Below are 22,332 nucleotides of genomic sequence, written 5' to 3'. Positions count from 1 at the left end.
ACGTCCTGATTCACTCCGCAGTTCTTGGGAAGCACAACAAGCTTCCCCAAACCTTTACCAGAAAAACAACCCCATACCATGAGTGAATCAGGGTGTTTAACTGTGCTTTCCACGTAACGGTGGTCAAGCGGTTCACTACCTTTGCGCCAGTACACCCGTGCTCCTCGATTACAGGTAACACTAAACGTTGCCTCATCAGACCACAACACTGACAACCATTGCTCCTCACCCCAGTTAAGGTATTTGTTAGCAAAGGCAAGCCTACGAAGTCGCTGGTAATGTATAAGAAGAGGCTTTCTCACAGGCCTGTGACTTGTGTAACCAAGTTCATGGACTCTTCGAGACACTGTGCGCACAGAAACCTCACCAAACACTTCCAGGTTGCTCTCCTTTATTTTCCTTGCACTCACATGAGGATTAGACTCCACTGCATGTTTCAAAACATTAACAGACCTCAGGGAAGTTTTCCTGGGCCTACCAGACCGCGGTTTCTTTGTGGGAACGTCACCACTGTTTTTCACTTGAAAACGGGTGCACCACCTACGCACTGTCCATCAAGCCACACCAATAGTATGAAGGAGGACTACTAGGCCTTGGAAGCAGGCTGTGAAGCCTATGCCCAGAGTCGGACAAAAAAAAAAAAAAAAAAAAAAAAAAAAAAAAAAAAACTAATTTCCTTCGTGGGGTGGCCTGCCTCCTTTAGAGCAATGATCTGGGATATGATTTCACTCAATAGTTCACAGGTAGGTGCCAAAACAAAGTGGCGAAAGCCAAACACTGTGGGACACTCGGTAAAAAATGGCGCAATAAGAGAGGGAGACGCGGCGGAGTTCCTCTTTCTCACGCAGCCCGTAGGGAACTGAGGCGGGAACCAACTAGCGCGCAGTAAGGCATCAAGCTCCTGTGACATCATGCTAGCGCCCCAAACATCTGGCTCAATTTATAGTACCAAAAACAGGTGATTCTTTTTTGGTCATAAGTATTGTGCGCCCTGCCATAGGCGCTTGATACTTCTGACGAGCACTGTGTATATATATATACAGTAATCACTCTAATATCCGGACGCCCAATAACCGAACATCCCCACTAACCGAACCTTATCGTCCTGGGATCAAACATTCAAAAAAAAAAAAAAAAAAAAAAAAAAAACGATATTTTGCCGTCCGTAATTTGAACTTGCCGCGCGCACCGCGTGAGAGCATTGTTTTGGTTCGTCATTCCTCCGACGTCCGATAGAGCGCCGCTGCATCCTCCCCACTTCCCGCCTGTCTCTCACCGCAACTAGACCTACGCTGTTCGCCATGGCTGCCCACGTGCTCGCTTTTGTGGTGGTGCCGTACTTGCTGCAAGGCCTCCTGCTGCTCTCTGCCCTACTCTTAGTGTGTGTGATGATGGCCCCGCCTCCTGAGAAAAGGAAGAGAGTGGTGTTGACTCTGGAGAAGAAACGGGAGATATTGGAGAAGGTTGATGCGGGTTGGTCTTCTTCACGCATTCTCCGCGAGTTCAACCTGGCCCGGTCGACTTTGTTCGATATCAAGCGTTCCCGAGACAAGCTCATGCAGTACACGGCTGACTTCTTGTCGAGAAGCAAACGCAACCTGGAGAGGAAGGTTATGTTTATCCCCAAGTATGCAGAGATAGACCGCTCCACGTTGATTTGGTATCGACAGCAACGTGCAGCTGGTGTGATGGTACGTGGAACGGAGCTGAAGGCTGCTGCTGAGAAGTTTGCAAGGCTTCACGACGCCCTTGACTTCAAGGCATCCGAGGGTTGGCTCTTCGCGTTCAAGTTACGACATGGCCTTACTAACCGTAAAGCACATGGCGAAGCATTGGACGCTAACGAGGATGGAGTGGACGAGTTTCGGCACAAGGCGAAAGGCTTGATCGACAGGGAGGGCCTCACTCTAGGTCAAGTCTATAACGCTGACGAAACTGGCCTATTCTATCGCTCGGTGCCAACGAACACTCTAGCCGATGAGACGGAGAAGCGTGTACCTGGCCGCAAGCTTTCTAAGGAACGGATATCTGCTTTGTGTTGTGCCAATGCTAACGGCATGCACCAGCTTAAGCCCGTTATTGTTGGCCATGCAAAGCAGCCTCGGTGCCTTCGTGGGGTGATGGATGTCCTTCCTGTCGTATGGTACCATTCTTTGAAAGCATGGTTCACAGCTGTGATTTTCAAAGACTGGTTTCACCGTCACTTCGTCAAGGAGGTCATCCAGTACCAGACGAAGACACTGGGAATTCCTCGCGACCAGGTAAAGGCTCTCCTTCTCCTCGACAATGCACCTGCCCACCCGTGCGACAAGGACTTGGTTGCTGAAAATGGCCGTATTAGGTGCATGTTTCTGCCACCTAATACGACTGCTCTCATTCAACCAATGGACCAAGGAGTGATCGTGGCAACAAAGCGCCTGTACTGTCGGAAGTTCCTGGACGAGGTGATGGTTGTTCTCGAGGACGAGGACGAGCGCAGGGAAGGACGTGACACTCGAGGCAAGCGGACTTTGGAAAACCTTCGCCGCTCCAACATCAAGTCTGCGCTGTACAACTGGGCTAGTGCATGGAAGGAAGTCCCTGTGAAAACTCTTGAAAATGGTTGGTCTCGTTTGCTTCCCGGAACAGATGTGGAGTACGATTTCCTAGGGTTTGACGTGGATGACTTCCATGCACGGCTACGATGTTGATGTGGACGATGTTCGTGAGTGGTTGGACGACGACGAGGGCGATCCTGGGTATCAGACGTTGTCTGATATCGAGATCGCGTCTTCGGTTGCTGGTGTCAGTCCCGAACTTGAAGATTCCAACGACGAAGGCGATGATGATGCGGACTCCTCTCAGCAGGACACTACTCCAGCCATCCCCAAGCTGAGCACACTCCGGGAACATCTAGAGTTCATCCTAGACTACCTGGAACACCCGGACTGCGACAGGGAGATAGGGCCCTTGGGACTCGTGGAGGAAGTGCGTGCTTTCCGGCAGCACATCATCAATCGCCAGAATCGTCGGTCCTTGCGTCAGTCAACGATTGACAGTTTTTTCAGGCCCGTGACCCCCGCTGTGCCAAGCCCTGGTTCAACTCCTTTGCCTCCCCAAGACAGGCCCTCATGCTCCGAGCCACAGCCCAGCACATCAGCTACAGTGGAGTCACCGCTCAATGTGAGTTTGCGGCTATCTTCAGAGTCTTCTGTAGTCGGTACGCCATCACCACGACCCACCGATGCACCCCTTGGTCGCCTGCCAGTGATACTCTCGGACTCTGACAGTGAATAAACAGCAAGAACTTCTCCACTAGACCACACGGGAATTTCGAGTGTTGTGCAGTGAAAAAAACGATGTGTTGTGTTAAGGTTTTCAAGTTGGGAGAAAAGACTTAGTAGAAAAGAAATTTAACGTAACTAACCTTCTTTGTTTTGGCTTTGGAAAATTAAAGAAACTTGGGAAAAGTTAATGTGCAACACTTAAAGTAAATGGAACATTATTTGGACTAAAGTGAACACTGTGAAGAGAACGGACTTGTGTGTGTTAGTGACTAAGTTCAGTGCAAGACTTCAGGAAGAGTGTAGTGCAAGTGCTTCAGGAAATCGTTCTTACTGTCAGAGTCCGAGAGGAGGCGGTTATTCATCGAGGTGGCCAGGGACTTGCTGTAAGTAGCCAGAATGTTTCATGTTGTACTATTTTCCATACTATACTTATTTCATATTGTACTTTTTTCCATACTATACTTACCAGAATGTGTCATACTGTACTTCTTTCCATACTATACTTACCACATGCATGTGCAGTAGGAATGTGTTTTTCAGAGTTAGGTTTGGTTAGAGTCCATAAGTACCAGAATGTTTATTAATGTATGAACATACTTCTAAACCCACATTTTATGTTTCTTTTGCATTTATTTCAGTCATTTATGTGCCTTATTGGTGTGATTTGGGTGTTAAATAGGTGCTATGCATGTCCAGAGGGAGTTGTATAGGTGTTTCTCTGAGTTAGGGTCCATAAGTACAAGTCCATAAGCTGGGGCCCAATATCCGGATGAAACCAATATCCGAACCTACCGATGGCTTTATTGATCCGGATATTGGAGGGGTTACTGTATATATATATATATATATATATATATATATATATATATATACATATATATATATATATGTATATATATATGTATATATATATATATATATATATATATATATATATATATATATATGTATATATATATGTATATATATATATATATATATATATATATATATGTATATATATATATATATATATATATATATATATATATATATATATGTATATATATATGTATATATATATGTATATATATATATATATATATATATATATATATATATATATATGTATATATATATATATATATATATATATATATATATATATATATATGCAGTAGGCTCCCACAGTACACGTGTCGATTGGCAGTCTACGACCTCGCGCACTGTGAATACATAATCTATCTATCTATCTATTGCCGGACACCTTAATCCTGTACGAGGTGGCCACAAACAAATTGCCTCCATGTCGCCCTGTCCCTCGCCATTTCACTGTCCTGCTCCCAACGCACACCCCCCTCTCTCATATACCTCTCCACCCCATCCCTCCATCTCATCCATTGCCTCCCGTTCCCTCTCCCCCCCTCCACCTCACTCACATACACTCTCCTTGTGTCTCTCACCCTGCAATCTCTCCACATGGCAAAACCACCTCAGTGTGTTCCTCCTAATGCTTCCTATCACATCCACGTCCACACCACAACGCTCCCTTATATCCTCATTTGTCAGCCTGCCTCTCCATGTGACTACACAGGCTCCTCTTACATAACTCCTTTCCACTGCTCTCACTCTTGACTGGTGTCCTTCCAACAACGTCCAAGCTTCACTTCCATACATTAGAGTTGGTATCACAATACTGTCATGTAGTAACTTTCTCACTTCCATGCTCACTTCCCTGTTTCTTATCACTGCTTTCAAGGCACCAGCACCCCTTCATCCCTGTTGTACCCTTTCAAGCACTACACCCTCCAAACTTCCATCCTTACTCATCACACTCCCCAAGTACTTAAAAGTACTTACATTTTCCATTTCCTCACCATCCAACCTCATTGTACATTCACTGACTTCATCTCTCTCAAAGATCATCACTTTACTCTTACCTACATTCACCTTTAGATTCCGCTTCTTACACACTCTCCCAAACTCATCCACCAAGCCTTGCAGCTCCCCTTCGTCTTCACTTAACAACACAGTATCATCTGCAAACAACAGTACAGGGAGTTTCCAAACACTACCCTCTCTCACTAGGGCCACTCAAACATCCACTGCCCTACCTTGTATCTCTTTTATTACCCCATCCATAAAAAGACTGAACAACCATGGAGACATGATAGATCCCTGTTTCAACCCAACCTTCAAAGATAAAAATTCACTCAGTTCACCATCCACATGTACTGCAGCCTTAGCACCATCATAGATACCCTTCACTACATTCAATGACTTCCTATCTACTCCATATATTCTTAATACTTTCCATACTCCTTGTCTATCCACCCTGTCATGTGCTTTCTCCAAATCCATGAAGGTCGCACACAAGTTCTTTCCCTTCTCTAGAAACTTTTCCACCAAAGATCTAAGAATGAATATCTGATCTACAAAACCTCTTCCCTTCCTAAAGCCTCCCTGTTCTTCTCCAACTAATTCCTCTGTTATTTCCCTAACTCTGTAAATAAGAATCCTACCATACACTTTTCCTATTACACTAAGAAGACAAATGCCCCTATGATTACCACACCGTTCTTTTTCCCTTTTTTCTGTGTAGAAGGGAATAATTATACCTGACTTCCAATCCTCCGGGACTCTACCTTCCTCCCAGGCCAATCTGCACATCTTCCACATCCATTCTACTACTATCTCTCCCCCATGCTTCAGCATTTCACCACACACTCCATCAATTCCTGGGGCTTTCTCCAATTTGACTTTCTTCATTGCATCTCTTCCCGGAACATTTTCTTACAGTCCCTCCACTTTACACTCAAATTCCTTCCAAATTCCTTGTCCACTCTTAATCTTATGGGAAAAATAACATATGGGCAGGACCCCCTCAAACCTTGATATTTTATTAACCTTAGAGACATTATAAAGGTAAAATTTTTAAGACATATACTATAGATATAGTTAAAATAACAAAAATATGGTCAGTCACCTTAACCCCTAAACCGTGGGGTTGTTTTTGCCTGACTTTCATGTCTCGCGGGCATATTTGCGCTCTGACAGAGTCTCTAAAAATATTTGCCAAAAATCAGTTATTAGTCCTACAATATTATAATTATATATGCATTTGGCACATAGCTTCAGCTTTCTCCTGGGATGTTTGTTGAACCTTCGTTGAGTACCTTAGGACTTGTGGAGACCTCTGAAGTTGGGTAATGAAGTCTCCATTTTACACTTCCCGACAACCCGTAATATGATTACCACAGTCTGATATTATCACTAGAAACACTATTCTATAATTCTCAAGTAGTTTGGAATCCATACTCCAAAAAAAAAAAACACTGTGAAAGCAATGAAAATTACGAGCACGTATGACCTTCTCACTAGCGATCGTTCGCCGCTGGTGTTCTGTCATTTATTATTCATAAAAACACTCACAGTTTATATTTCTATTACTATATAACACTTACATATATCTACGGTCTTTATCCATACGTTTCCTTCAGTAATAGTAGTTTATTCTCACTGCAGGCATTCAATTTCTCTTTCAGTAAAATACGTAGCATTCACTTTCTCGTCCTGTATACTAGTGTTGAGAGTGAATCTGTCACTTTCATAAATCATAGTATTCATACATGCTAGAGTGAAACTTTCACTTTCATTACTCCTAGTATATATACTCGTATTCTTATATTACTACTCATTTACATTTCTATTTACATTCTCTATTTTATTAACATTATTTACATTTCTATTTTATTTACACTGTGTTATGCAGTCACTTGCAGTAACTTATAAAACTATTTTCCACTGTTCACTTATATTTACATTCATTGCTTTCACTTGCTGTTTACACATTATTTACATTTCCACTTGCACTGTTTTACTCACCAGATAGATCATAGTCACTGTCTATCATTTTCACTGACAAATTAGCCAGTTCACATTCCACAGCAGTCACTTAGCCCTTTACCTCCTTCCACACGAGGTTTAGTAGGGGGTAGAGGTCACAGGGCCCTTTGCATGGGGCTAAAAAGCGGCGGAATTGGGCAGGCGCGAATCTGACGTGCTTTCACCTTGAAGGACAACAGTAAACTGAATACAGTGTGGTGGCCTGCCTAGGGGGAGTGCAATGCTGCCAATGTCAGCAGGGTGACAGCTGCTAATATATACGCTATGAAATGACTGGCAGGAAATCTAGACAATATATAATAAATTAGGTAGTTCCAGGTGAATGTAAATATCACTTAGGCTTCTCCCTTCCTTTCTTATATATATTTTTATTACGAGAATAGATTATACGGCATATTTCAAGGGGAAATAAACAGCGAAAATTAGCAAACGAGTGCACGTGAGGTGTTGTCAGGTGGTAATTAGCCAATTCCAGGTGTATGGCACTATCACTTACCTTATTTCTTTCTTGTATATATTATTTGGTATAAGAATAGGGCATAGGGCTTATTTCAATGGATGAAATCAATGGAAAATTCCAGGGAAGATTTACTTAGCGTAGCACAGTTGGGCAGGCGAGAGGAGAGAGTAATGGAGGGGAGGTAGGGAGGGGAGTCAAGAACAGGGAGAAATGGGTAAATTGTCAACAATGGATGGGAGTACAGATGAGATTAGGAATGCTGACTAGTGTTGGACACTGGCAGTACTGATAGATGATATAAGCGACCACTTGAAAGCCCGGGCAAATTCAAAATAACACAGAATCACAAAAGTGACGCCCTGCGGTATTATCCCTTGCTCCCAAGCGTCACGAAAGTGATGCCCCGTGGTTAAAGGGTTAAAAACAGTTGACGACAGGCCTGATGAATTTAAATACCAGGGGTTCCTAGGCATGGCAACACACTTAGAGTGCCCCCGCAGCACTACCCATCACACCAACACTTTCCTCCTCATAACTAGACTCCTCCTGTGCACCTTCCCCATGAGCCGCTAACTCAGTCACTTTGGCCAAAAACCTCTCAAAGACCAATGTTGACACAACTGACACTGCATCCTCTTCATCCACTACAGGAACTGGATCAGACGATGTAGCTGGTTCCTCACTTCCCCTTTCTTGAGGCCGCTGTGTGTAACTAGTTATGAGCGTCTGCTTCTTCCTGTTTATTTCTTGCCTGTGCCTGTCTGCGTGGAAGTCGAAGGCTTTGTCGAAATTAATGAGAACCTCCTCCGTTCTTTGCTGGAAGACTTCCTCTTCCTTCAGTTCTTCTTTGAGCTTATCCACTGCCACAAGGATCTTGCTTATCCTTGACAAAGACAGTTTTATGTCGCCCTCCATCACACTATGCTCCTCTACTTGACTCAGCCTGGCCTCCGGCTAAGCGTCAGCCTTGTCTACTCGATGCAACACTTCCTGGGGAGGCTGTTCCTCGCTAGCAGTGTGCGCCTCTCGAATGTCTGCCAACATTACGTCCTTGAAACCTGGTACAGCTTGTGCTGCTGTCAGCGTGGTTGCCTCAGCCTCCACCAGTGGCTGAATGACCATCCCGTGGTTCGTGCATAAGTGAGGCATGAGTAGTCGCCACGAATGGTTCACTGTTGCAGGGGTTATTTTGCCCCAGGCTTGTAGGATGAAGTCAACTGCATCCTTTACTGAAAAACAATGTCAAAATGTCACAACAGACTTGTTGGCTGAGGTGAGTGGGGGTTCAGCTACTGGTGGTGATGGTTGGGTTCAGCTGTATCATCCATATCTATGTTGTTGTCTTCTTCTAGGGCATCAAGTTCTACTTGGGTATCGGTCTTCCTGCGTAGGTAGTCGTACACCTGTTGGTGGTAAAACTGTTTCACAGTGGCAATCAGTTCTTGATCCACTGGCTGCATGAGTGACGTCATCCTAGGTGGCACAAACACAACACAACAATCCTTGTGCTTATCTTCGAAGTAGAGCGGGTGACTTGGTGAACTGTCAAGCAACAACAGTATCTTGAAAGGGATGCCAAGCTCCCAACACTGCATCCCTGGCATCCGGGATGCAGTGCTTCGTCAGTCATGCAGACATGATGTTGCCAGTCATCCATCCATTAGCAGACTTGTACTGGTACATGCCACTTGCGTCCATATTAGTGAGGTTTTTGCAGCACCTAGGGTGTGAAGCTGTGTGGACAACAACTGGCTGGATCTTGTGGCTCCCAGACAGGTTGACAGTCACCATAACCATCATCTTTGACTTGTCCAGCTTGCGACCAGGGGCTTGCTTCTGTTCCTTTGCGATGTAGGTTAATTTTGACATGGCCTCATAGCATACTGATGTCTCGTTGATGCTGTAGACTTGGCCCTTGGTGTATTGTCCTTTTTCAATGATCACCCTTAATATTGCAGGATACCCTCTCGCGGTTACCTCGTCGACAGAAGCACATTCACTGGACAGTTTTATGTGACGAAGTTCCTTGTGTTGTTAAAAATGGTGCAACCATCCACCTGATGCCCTGAAAGGTTTGTCCACAGATAACTTGCATCATGCTGCCTTATAAAAGAGCTTAGTTTGGTCCAAGATATATCTACTGTTGAGTGGCACACCTTCCTTCTCCCTTCTCATAAGGACGGTGGCCAAGTATCTCTCCATCAGAATTATTGCACAATTACCCACGTGGGAAAGGCTGCCAAGCTCCGATGCCCCATACATCTTCACAAGTCTCTTGATGGCCTCCCTATTTTTCCAAACAGTCCTCACTGTAGATTCTGCCAGGTCCATGACCTAGCCAATAGCGGAGTTCCCTTACCCCTCCTCTTTTCTCTTGATTATCTCTACCTTGGTGATGTGCGTCAGTTTTTCACTCGTGGTGGTGGAGGCATGGTGCTGAGAAGGGAAAACGCAGCAGGGAGCACAAAAAACAACCATCCGTAGTATATGACAGGGTAACCTGAGACAGCTTATCCTCACGATGTGCAAGTCTTGGCTATTATGGTGTGGCCCCTCGCAGCCTTGCCCCACCCCCACGCTGCGCTGTAGAATGCCCGGGAAGTTTTGCGCATCTACATCACGACTGACGTTGTGATGAGCACATCGTGAGGGGGGGGGGAGGTTCACGTAGTCTAGGGAAAATAGCAGTTTTGGCCTGCTGCATGCCTCTGCCTCGCATATTGTGGGGTAAACTTAGGGATTCAAAGTTTTATGGTTAAGATTTTGGTCACTCGTGTACTATGCGATTCACGCACTCTGATCACGCATACTCTGTAGGCCCACTGTATATATATATATATATATATATATATATATATGTATATAGTATAACCTCGATATAACGGACTTCAATATAGCGGAATTTACTTTTATCGGACTCAAGGAGCTAAGTGGACTAAATTCTTATGCAACAGGAAAAGTCCAATAAAGCCAGTTGGCAAATTGAAGCAGTCTGTCTCCTGGAATAAACGAGTAAACAAACAAACGAAGGAGATACCAGAACATCAGTCCCTCCTCTCTCTTTCCTCCTCCATTCCTTCCCTTCCTCTTGGTCTCTCTCTGGTGTGAGAGAGAGAGAGAGAGAGAGGTAAAAGGTAAAATTGACAATGAAACTAATTGTGAAAATGAGTGTAAAAGTGAAGGAGAAAGAGAGCACAGAAGTGAATACTGAAAGTCAAAGTCAAGAGAGAGAGAGAGAGAGAGAGAGAGAATAAATACAGGAATGACAAGTTGCGTCCCCTTGGCATAAACAAATGATGGAGATATGGATAACCTTGGTCCCTCCTCTCTCTCTCTCTCCTTCTATATTCCTCCCTCTCTCCGGAAGAGACAGGTGAAAGTGAATGTAAATGTGAACGTTAGTGAAGGTATTGTGAAGGTGAAAGTGAAGGCAGTGTGAAAATGAAAGTGAAGGTAACTGTGAATGTGAAAGGGAAGGTGAAAGTGAAAGCATAGGCAAGTGAAAGTGAAGTCAAAAGTAAAAGTGGAAGTGAAGGTGTAAGGTGAGTGAAGTCAAAAGTGAAAGTGAAGGTGGAAGGTGAAAAAGAGGGTGAAAGTGAAGGTGAAAGTAAAAGTGAATGTGAGTGAAGGTGAAAGTGAAGTCAAGTGAAAGTGAAAGCAAAGGTGAAGGTGAAGATGGAAAGTGAAAATGAGGGTGAAAGTGAAGGTGAATGAAGTGAGGGTGAAAGTAAAAGTGAAGGAAGTGAGGGTGAAAGTGAAGGTGAAAGTGAATGAAAATGAAGATGAAAGTGAGTGAAAGTTAAGGTGAATGTGAAAGTGAAGATGAAAGTGAGAGTGAAAGTTAAGGTAAAAGTGAAGTCAAAGGTGCAAGTGAAGGTGAAAGTGAAGGTGGAAAGTGAAAGTGAAGGTGGAAGGCAAAAGTGAAGGTGAAAATGGTGAAAGTGAAGGTGAAAATGAATGTAAAAGTGAAGATGAAGGTGAAAGTAAAGGCCAAGGAGAAAATAAAGGTGAAAAAGTGTGAAAATTAATGTAAAAGTGAAGGTGAAGGTGAAAGAAAAGTTGAAAGTGAAAGTGAAGGTGTGAGTGAAAGTGGAGGTGAATGTGACAGTAAAAGCAGGCAGGGCAAAAGTGAAGGTGAGTGAAAGTAATTGTAAAGGTAAATGTGAAAGTGAGAAAGTAAGGTTGCAAGAGAAGGTGAAATGGAAATTCAAAATGAGTGATAGTGAAAGTGAGTGTAAAGGTGTAGGTGAATGTGAGCATGGAAGTGAATATGAAGGTGAATGAGAATGTCAGAGTGAACTGAAAGTAAAGGTAAAAATGAATAGGAAGGTGAAGATGAAGGTGACAACAAGAACAAAAATATGTGAAGTAAAATGGAAGTGCCCAGTGTGTGGAGGGAGGGAGAGAGAGAGAGAGAGAGAGAGAGAGAGAGAGAGAGAGAGAGAGAGAGAGAGAGAGAGAATAAATGCATAAGAGGAGAAAGTCCAGATGTCGTTTTATCGGACTTTCGTTTTTTTCATACTGGCTTGGGCCCCAACTAGTCCAATATAGTGAGGTTTTACTGTATATACATATATATATATATATATATATATATATATATATATACACACACAGTAATAGGAAGGTGAAGATGAAGGTGACAACAAGAACAAAAATATGTGAAGTAAAATGGAAGTGCCCAGTGTGTGGAGAGAGAGAGAGAGAGAGAGAGAGAGAGAGAGAGAGAGAGAGAGAGAGAGAGAGAGAGAGAATAAATGCATAAGAGGAGGAGAAAGTCCAGATGTCATTTTATCGGACTTTCGTTTTTTTCATACTGGCTTGGGCCCCAACTAGTCTGATATAGTGAGGTTTTACTGTATATATATATATATACACACACACAGTAAAAGCTTGATATAACAAACGCGGGATAAAACAGAAGCTTGAAAAAACTGAAAGATTTTTTTCCGTAAGGTACAGTACTCGTAACTTTCCAGAAGTTTTCCATTCTGTCACGAGGCATCGGGTTTCTGTAACAGAAACAAGCCAGTTTGTCTGTGGCTGTGGAAAAATTGTGATGCACCGGAATGTTTCCGGTCGATCGCAAGGCGCGGGGCTTTGTCACAGGCCGCGGCAAAAAGCTGCTTTGTCCCAAGCCGGGGGAGGCCGCTCACCTTGCCGCAGTCTACCAGCAACCCCCCATGCCTAAAGTGCAGGAAAAAAAGGAAAGGGTGAGGCTTTCTCTGGGCCAGAAATTAAAAATAATCTCGAAAATTGAGTGTGGTATACCAGTGAAGACGATCATGACCGACTATGGGGTCAAGAATCAGACAGTGAATAGGGAAGCATCATGCCTGACACATGTTTGAGGGCTATGTCAGGCATAATTCTACAAACAAGTCATATCCCCCTGATTTGGAGGTGAGTTTTTTACTGTTATATTTGTCATTATTACTGTATTATTATTATTATTGTGGGTTCTGACTGCTCTGTGTGTATCATTAAGACTAGCATAGGCAGCATGTGTGTATGCAGCAAAAGCAGCTATTTAGTAGCAACTGTGTATAGGCTTCAGGTCACGAGTTAGGGAAGAAATATGGGAAAAATCGCAAATGTCCAGAAAATTCCGTTCCATCTATGGTTTTGGAACAGAAGCTTAAAAAGGCGGAATATTTGATAAAATGGAATAGGGGTTGGCTGAATTATTCCGTTATATCAAGCTTTTACTTCATATATATATATATATATATACTGTATATTAGTACAGTATGTATACAGTAAAGTCAGTATTTTAGAAAGTCAAATTTTCAGAAAGGTCTTCCATACTCTGATGAAGCTGGAGGAAGGAGGAAAAGAGAAAGGTAAGCAGACCACAACATGGGACAGGAATATAACAAGTTGATGAAAAATTACTTGAAGGAACAAGGTAAGTTAAAGAAGAATAAGATATTGAGATAAGGTAAGTAAAACAAGGTGAAGGGACCAGGGAGACTGGTGGACAAGGTGGAAAGGCATGGTAGGTTGTGGAAAAACAAGATGAAGAGGGAAGGAAGGTCAAAAGACAAGGTAGATGGGTTAAGTATAATGAAGGGAGGGATTGTTACTAAGGGCAGTTATGCCATGAGTTCATCTGTCAAGGACACCCATCACATGATGCAGTGTCAGGCAACAAGCAGCAAGTTTAGTTCCATTAGACAACTAGTGTTTGGACAACTAGAATATAAGGTTCAGGTGGTACAGCCTGTGGGATGGAGTACACAATTTTGAGGCCTTGAATGATGAGTGAATACATATGACTGGCACATTTCACCGACCACTGTTAAAATTTTCCCCTCCTATCTTGCCTTAAAGGTCAAGATGGCATATCCTGTGGAAGAGTGCTAAACAGTAACCAAGTTTCAATAATGAGAGAATGAATGTGGAGTGCATTTCATGGAGCAGTCTACTAACAGTTTCTTTCACCTTCTTTCCTTTTCATGATAATGATGATGATGATCTGCCATACACTGTTAGTTTTAACTGCTTGTGTGATGCCACTATAACACTAAAATCAGTACCATCAAGAATAGGGTAGGTAGCATGATTATGTTAAATACACCGCATCTTAGGTCAACTGCTGTCACATGTCACAGCACAGAAGCAAGGGATGCAGTAAAGTTCTGCAGTCAAATGTAAAGCAAATGCATTGTTGTACCAATGAAGTTGATGCATGAATCCGGACAGGGAGACCAATAAAAAAGTTAAAAGATGCTACATGCACCAGGCTCATCTAAACATGCACCAATGGATTAAGTCCACCATCCTCCTTGTGATGGAGAGGAAGAGAGTTGAACAGTTTGTATAACCGGGCATGCTGTCTGGTTATATCGGTGCTACTGTGTCCCTCTGCCCCTCCATCTTCCGTGCAGAAGCACAAGATGAATGGGAACCCCGAATGGTAAGAGGAAACAAAAATCAGTCACAACAAACTAACTTGGATCAAGGTATGAAGTCTTGCAGAGACCAAGTTGATGTCAGAATAAAAAGAAGACCCAGAATAACAAGAAAAAATTAAGTGCAGGAGTACATGAAGGGGGAGAGATTTGGAATGAGGGGAGGGAGTACTGGTAAGGGAAAGGAAGCTTGGAATAGTGGGAAAAAGCAGAAATGTGCTTTGATAAATGGACTTGGATTGCACACTGTTTTTGGCTGTCTTTTATGAACTCAATAATGAAACAAATGGCAACAGACTGACAAATATTAGGGCACAAGTAACTTTGGAAATTCAATAGCTGTGTTACTAGTCATAATACCTTGCTGAGAGTTAACACTGTTACAAGGAGAAACATATGAGGTGTGATAAAAAAAAATTCTGAATATGGCTGGCAAATTCTAATTTACTGCTTATTATGCATCGCCTTCACAGTTCTCCTCTCCTGTATGTGCACACACACTTGTTCCAATGCTGATGTCACTGATGGAAAAATTTCTGGAACACTTCTTTCATCACTGACTTCAGCATGCTGATCATTTGAGACTATCAAAATGATGTTCTTTCATCAAGTCTTCAATCTGGGGAACAACCAGATATCACACAGTGCAAGTCAGATACTGGAGGAGGATGTGGGATAAATTATCCCTGTCCCCTCCTATACATATATATATATATATATATATATATATATATATATATACTGTATATATATAAGGAATATCAATACCAGGGCTTGTAGGAACATCTTTAATGGTGATGTTTCGCAATATCTCATTGCATCATCAGACCTAAAAGTAATAATTTATTTTAGCTATGGTAAAAATATTTATGTCTTTGATCAAACTTTGCATTGAAAATAACTAAGAAATATTCTAAGGCAAATGGATATCCTACTTAAGTCATCAAAAAATAAAAACATTCATACACTAAAAAGCACAAACCAGTGTAGTAAAAGCAAGAACATTCAGGTAAAATTTCAAGATAAGAATACATTCAAACCTTTAAAAATACAGCAGTTGAACAGATGAACTATTGTCACCGATAGTGGGTTTGTAGAGGTGTGTATAAAGTGTCTCCATGATGGGGAGGTCAGAGCTGTACTGGCTTCCAGCAAGGACTGTGAAGGAGGTTCGCTTGACAGGGTGATCGTGTGTGTGTGAGTGTTGTCTGATGGCACTAAAGGGTGGTTTAGTGATTGGTTTGCCTGTTCGAGCTGATGTACCTAAGTGTTCGTGTATGCGTGTTTTTAGATATCTCTGTTTTTCCGATATATGACGCCTGGCAGCTATCACACGTATATCTGTAAACAACAGAGGACTTCTAGATGTAGGGGTACTTTATCTTTGATTCTGAAGAGAGTACCTATTTTTCTTGTACTGAAAATGACTCTGAACTCTATTTGTGGAAATGTGTAGCTGAGTAGTTTGCGTAGCTTGTTTCTCAGGTGAAAACTATGTTTACCTCTGTAATCAAGCTTAAAGTAAATAGTGTGTTTCAGGACAGTTTGAACTTTTTGAGCCACAGAGGTTAATAACTTGTTAATAGCAGTTGTGTTATGGCCAGTTTTGATATTAAATCTCTATTTACCAATATCCCGCTAAATGAGACTATTGATATTTGCATCAGTGAACTTTTTAAGGAGAATGACATAGTTTCCGGTTTTAGTAGTGAACAAATGCGTAAATTACTTAATTTAGAGGTAAAAGACTGCATATTTTTATTCAATGAGCAAGCCTACAGGCAAGTTGATGGGGTTGCAATGGGAAACCCCCTTGCCCCAACACTAAGTATCATTTTCTTAAGCTTCCATGAGAAGAATTGGATTAAATATTGCCCAGATGATTTTAAGCCATTGTTTTATAGGAGGTATGTAGATGACACATTTTTAATTTTTAAATCTCCAGATCATATACCACAATTTTTAAGCTACCTTAATTCGAGACATCCAAACATAGAATTCACAGCTGAGACAGAAAAGGATAAGAAGCTTACATTTTTAGATATAGATATCACCAGAACAGGCACCACTTTTACTACCAATGTCTACTGGAAACCAACATTCACGGGATTATGTACGAAATTCAGCTCATTCATACCAATAAATTATAAACGAAATTTGATAACAACTCTGACTAACCGAGCCTACCATATTTGTTCAGATTATTTTTAGCTTCATAAGGAATTAGAGTACATAAGAAATATGCTTTACAACAATGGGTTCCCTAAATTTTTCTCTGACCTTTACATTGGCAAAGCTATTAACAAGTTATTAATCCCTGTGCCTCAAAAAGTTCAAACTGTCCCGAACCACACTATTTATTTTAAGCTCGATTACAGAGGTAAACATAGTTTTCACCTGAGAAACACATTTCCACAAATAGAGTTCAGAGTCATTTTCAGTACGAGAAAAATAGGTACTCTCTTCAGAATCAAAGATAAAGCACCCATGCATCTAGAGTCCTCTGTTGTTTACAGATATACGTGTAATAGCTGCCAGGCGTCATATATCAGAAAAAGAGAGAGACATCTAAAAACACGCATACACGAACACTTAGGTACATCAGCTCGAACAGGCAAACCAGTTACTAAACCACCCTTTAGTGCCATCAGACAACACTCACACACACACGATCACCCTGTCAAGCGAACCTCCTTCACAGTCCTTGCTAGAAGCCAGTACAGCTCTGACCTCCCCATCATGGAGACACTTTATACACACCTCTACAAACCCACTATCGGTGACAATAGTTCATCTGTTCAACTGCTGTGTTTTTAAAGGTTTGAATGTATTCTTATCTTGAAATTTTACCTGAATGTTCTTGCTTTTACTACACTGGTTTGTGCATTTTAGTGTATGAATGTTTTTATTTTTTGATGACTTAAGTAGGATATCCATTTGCCTTAGAATATTTCTTAGTTATTTTCAACGCAAAGTTTGATCAAAGACATAAATATTTTTACCACAGCTAAAATAAATTATTATTTTTAGGTCTGATGATGCAATGAGATATTGCGAAACGTCACCATTAAAGATGTTCCTACAAGCTCTGGTATTGATATTCCTTATTTGCCTGTGCTTTCCAAGCAACCAGTCAGTCGCCAGTATATATATACAGGTCTCCCTTGTTTTACGATTGGTATGCTTTCCTAGAAAGGCAATCATAAACTGAAATATCGTAAAGCGAAATTAAGGTTTAATAGGAAAAATAGGGATGCATTCCTGGACTCATGTATAAGGAACCCAAGACCCATACGGGTGATCTAATATGCAATAATAATGATGATGTTTTATGTATTGTAGTGCATCTGAATCACATATGTATGTACATTTGCAAACATAAAGACATGAAATAGCAAAAACAACATGAGAGAGGTGAAGTTAGTGAATGTACAGCGAGGTTAGATGGTGAGGAATTGGAAAATGTGAGTACGTTTAAGTATTTGGGTAGTGTGATGAGTAAGGATGGAGGTTTGGAGGGTGAAGTGCTTGAAAGGGTACAGCAGGGAAGAAAGGTTGCTGGTTCCTTGAAAGCAGTGATAAGAAACAGGGAAGTGAGCATGGAAGTGAAAAAGTTACTACATGACAGTATTGTGATACCAACTCTAACGTACGTAAGTGAAGCTTGGACATTGTTGGAAGGACACAAGTCAAGAGTGAGAGCAGTGGAAATGAGTTATTTAAGAGGAGCCTGTGGAGTCACGTGGAGAGACAGGCTGACGAATGAGGATATAAAGGAGCGTTGTGGTGTGGATGTGGATGTGATAGGAAGCGTTATGAGGAACACACTGAGGTGGTTTGGCCATGTGGAGAGGATGGAGGGCGAAAGACTGACGAAGAGAGTGTATGTGAGTGAGGTGGAGGGGGGAAGAGGGAGGGGGAGGCCGAGGATGAGATGGAGGGATGGGGTGGAGAGGTATATGAGAGAGGGGGGTGGAGAGGTATTTGAGAGAGGGGGGTGTGAGTTGGGAGCAGGGCAGTGAAATGGCGGGGGACAGGGCGACTTGGAGGCGATTTGTTTGTGGCCACCCCAAACGGGATTGAGGCGTCTGGCAATAGATAAATATATAGAACATGAAATACAGCTGTACTGTACTGTAATGTACCCTCCTACTGTACTGTAGCTCCGTCCATCCTTAGTAGGTCCCCCCCAAGGCTGGAGGATGTAATGCCTTAATGTCTCCTCCGATGCCAGGTGACATCCTGGGCCAAAGCCCATCACTCGTCAACACAAGAGGTGGAGAGGCAGGAAGCAGAGGTGGTGGAGGTTTGGGTGGCAGGGGTGTATGAATCAGGAGAATGAGAGGTGGTGGAGGTGGAGGTTTGGGCGGGTATGCCATGCAACTCTCAGCTGATCTGCCTGTGAGCACGTGATTTCCACGTCCAATTGTAAATGCAAGGGAGCTCAATTGTAAAATGAACACTTGGTACTAAAGTATAAGGATCGTAAATGCGAAATATCATAAAACGATACAGCGTAAAACGAGGGAGACCTGTATATACATATATATATATAATACAATACTCTCTCATTATCAATGGAATTTTTTTAGGAGTTTTTATTATAAACTTTTTTTTTTTTCTTTTCTTTTTTTTTTTTTTGAAAGCTGGGAACTGCTTACTTCCACTGCAGGAAGAAAAAAAAAAAAAAAAATCTGCTCTTTCTGCTATGTATCACTGGCAGCAATTTTCTGCCAACCTGCTAGTTGCCTACTTTTGGTTTTCTTCATTTCCAGCTATGCATCTCACTCTCCCTTTTTATAACAAAATATTCTAAATGCCTGTATCTCTGTGGAAAACAATAAATTGTGTAATGTAAACATAAACCTGCTTTAAGCTCAAATCATATTCATCTATGCATTTCACTCCCACTTTCTGAGCTGCATAAACAATAATATATCTGGGGAAAAAATCTGTGCTCACAACTCTTTCATGTCAAAAACTGTGGGCAACATCACCTTTGCTTGCAGTCTTGACTCAAAGCTACTCTGGGTCTCAGTAACACTGGTGGCATCCAACAAGAGATGTTTTTTGTTTTCTAGGTCACATCTGTAACCCATGTTAAGGACACTGGATCTGACTAACACTGATCAAACAGGCTGAAAGACGAAATGACATAATATTCCTTTTAAGCATCACTGAGGATTGTCTTTTGATCTGGTTAAACTATCAAGTGGGCTGGTGGAGGGTTTGTGCACCTCCCAATAATGCAATTAACTCAAAAACAAACGGCCACCCCTTACAGGATTATGTCATCTGGCTATAGATAGATAGATAAACTATCTACAAAGAGTAACCTTGCTCACAACTTGATCACCATACACTCTTGAAATTATACTGTTTCTGTTGTAGTCCTGCCAAGCTTGAAGCAGAATCTGCAACATCTTTTTGAGTGCTACAAAATACCATTGGTAGCAGGGTCACATAATCCTGTGTCTTTGCTATGGCGCAAAAAATATGTGATATTGTGTCATTCAATGACACATGCTAACTAAAAGCATGGCTGATGCATGACAAACAAAAGCATGAATCACTGGCCACTCGTTACACACTGGTGAGACTATTATCTTAACTTTTCAATGACACTTCACACAGCAACTGGATTCTATATGATCTGGTTATACTGAAGTTTAATGAAAACATGCAAATCAACCAATGTTCAATAATTATGTGTATGTTAAGTGTTATAAGTTCTTTACAAAAAGGGCAACTTCTACCTTACACTTGGTATTAACAGGTATACAAATTCAGCTACTGAAAAGCCTCTTGGATTTTTGGAACAGGAAGCACTTTGAATTATAATCTCAGTTAATCTTTTTAATACAAATGTGAGATGGTAAGTGGTGGCGACCATCACCCACTCAATGTAGACTGCCTACTTCTTCCTTCACCCTTATCGTGATATCTCTGTCTGGCCTTCTTTCTTCCCATGTCTATTCATTCCTGTCACTTTTTAATTACTTTTCTTTCGATTTCAGATAGCTCTATACCGAGTGATAAGCCTAATCGTTTTCTGTAACCCAGGAAACCATTTACAGTACAGAATAGTAACCATATAACCAAATTCTCGAGGGAAGCAAAGCCTGCTATGGAGCCCCTCTTAACCACAGGAGAGACAAAAATGCAGCATCCATCCAGGAACCAAACTTCCACTGTTCTCCACACCTCGCTGTGGTGAGGTGCTGTCAGCCGCAAAGGAACATCAGTTCACTGAACGGGATAGCCTTGTGGGGGCAGCTGCTTGCCAGTAGTTCATGGGTATGCTTGGTTAAACAGACTGGGGTTGATCAACAACAACAACAAAAACAACTGTGAATAATTTTTGACTTGTACAGTAATCTGCAAATGATCTGCAGCCAAAGATGGCTCTTTCTGATGAAAACAGTCAAGGAATCCAATCATACATCAAAAGCCCAATGCATCTTAATATAATGGCAAAGAAAGGAAACATTCTGAAAGCCCTGATAGTGAAAGACTTCACAAGTACAATGAAATTACTGCTCAGGAGAACTAATTACGATGAAATAATTTTTTAATATCCTAATGAAAATTAAATTTTTACAGTGGCTGATTTTTAATTATCAAAGCCAAAGTGCAGTACTTGTACAAATTCATAACTTGTCACCCTGATGTGCAAACAAATGTGTTGGGCAATGTAAATCAAATACATGAGTGTGAAATATGTAATGCCGAGATGAAAAGGGAGTATGCGGTGTAGAAGAATAAAAACTATATACTGGTGGGAACAAAGGAAAAGGAAAAGGAGACTATTTGTGATATACAGCAATAAAACAGTACAGTACAGTCAATCCTTGAGTAACGCGCAGTTGAGTAATGTGTCTTTGTTTTAACACGGTCAGCATAAATCAACAGGTCATAATCAACATGAGGGAGACCTTGAGCTTACATGGGAAGCAAGCTGACCTGGTGATGCAATTTGAAAGTCGCGCATAGTGATGTTACCCGCCAGATTCGCCATGATTGGCTGGCTTACATCTGGGAACTTGTCCTGGGCACACTCAATCCTTTCTTGCGTCTCACCGAGTACTACCCGTGCTGTGCTGCAAGATTTTTTTGTGTTTTTGAGTGCTGAGAAAGGACACTGACTCTTAGTCATGCCACATGATTAGCCCCAGCCACCCAGAAAGCAGTGCATTTTCATGTATGCCCAGAAGTATGAGATGGTAAAGGAGTTACGGTAGGGAATGCAATAGGCAGAAATGGTAAAAAAGCATGGTGTGAAGGAAAGCACCAGATGACAAAGTCAGCTCCACTGCTTTAGCCCTGGACTATGAAGGATTTGACTCAAATGCTGAAGAAGGAAATGCAGGAATGGCAACATCTCAACAATGACAACAACATTGGGAGCCGGGGTGAGGGGAGAGTGCCACAGAGCTAGGCATCAATAACACACGAGTATCCAGCTTAACTTTTGTTGATACTATTTTAATACCATTTATATTCTTAATTACAATAGCTATTTTTGTTAATGCTATTTTAATACCATTTATATTCTTACTTACAATAGTTACATCTCTTTCAGTGTTTAACTTGATGGTGGGTATAAGGAAGGGGTAATTTATGTATGGTAGGGTGGTAAGAAGTAGTACAAATGAGAATTTTGAAATATCACCAGAACACACTGTACCATTATACAATGGAGACTCTTTTATCCGAAAATCATGAGACTTTCAAAGTTTCGTTTAATCGATTTTTTTGGATAAAAGATACTGTAATAATATGTAGGATACAAGGAAGCAGTACTGTA

The 22,332-nt window shown here is 41.7% G+C and overlaps 1 protein-coding gene across 4 annotated transcripts in view; it reads right to left on the bottom strand.

The window, feature by feature from the left end:
* LOC145392953 (nuclear distribution protein nudE-like 1) overlaps window positions 1–22,332 on the bottom strand; it is a 451,924-nt gene that overhangs the window by 56,776 nt on the left and 372,816 nt on the right. The gene's annotated exons all lie outside the window — the stretch shown is intronic.

This window comes from Coenobita brevimanus, chromosome 23 (genome assembly GCF_032717465.1).
Source record: "Coenobita brevimanus isolate Jiangsu-jjx chromosome 23, ASM3271746v2, whole genome shotgun sequence".
Lineage (NCBI taxonomy): Eukaryota > Metazoa > Arthropoda > Malacostraca > Decapoda > Coenobitidae > Coenobita > Coenobita brevimanus.
Note: the sequence above shows the minus strand (reverse complement) of the source record. Positions and strands in the feature narration are given on the sequence as shown.